General features: G+C 40.1%; 1 pseudogene; it reads left to right on the top strand.

Annotated features, from left to right (window-relative positions):
• LOC105525852 overlaps positions 1-436 on the top strand; it is a 31,441-nt pseudogene that overhangs the window by 5,898 nt on the left and 25,107 nt on the right.

The following is a 436-nucleotide window of genomic DNA, read 5'->3' as shown; positions in this document are numbered from 1 at the left end:
CCATTTGTTTGTGTCCTCTTTTATTTCATTGAGCAGTGGTTTGTAGTTCTCCTTGAAGAGGTCCTTCACATCCCTTGTAAGTCGGATTCTGAGGTATTTTATTCTCTTTGAAGCAATTGGGAATGGGAGTTCACTAATGAATTGGTTCTCTGTCTGTTATTGGTGTGTAGGAATGCTTGTGATTTTTGCACATTGGTTTTGTATCCTGAGACTTTGCTGAAGTTGCTTATCAGCTTAAGGAGATTTTGGGCTGTGACGATTGGATTTTCTAAATATACAATCATGTCATCTGCAAACAGGGACAATTTGACTTCCTCTTTTCCTGATTGCATACCCTTTACTTCTTTCTTTTGCCTGGTTGCCCTGGCCAGAACTTCCAACACTATGTTGAATAGGATTGGTGAGAGAGAGCATCTCTGTCTTGTGCCAGTTTTCA

Source organism: Colobus angolensis, unplaced genomic scaffold (assembly GCF_000951035.1).
Source record: "Colobus angolensis palliatus isolate OR3802 unplaced genomic scaffold, Cang.pa_1.0 Scaffold56, whole genome shotgun sequence".
In the NCBI taxonomy this organism is placed as follows: Eukaryota; Metazoa; Chordata; class Mammalia; order Primates; family Cercopithecidae; genus Colobus; species Colobus angolensis.
Note: the sequence above shows the minus strand (reverse complement) of the source record. Positions and strands in the feature narration are given on the sequence as shown.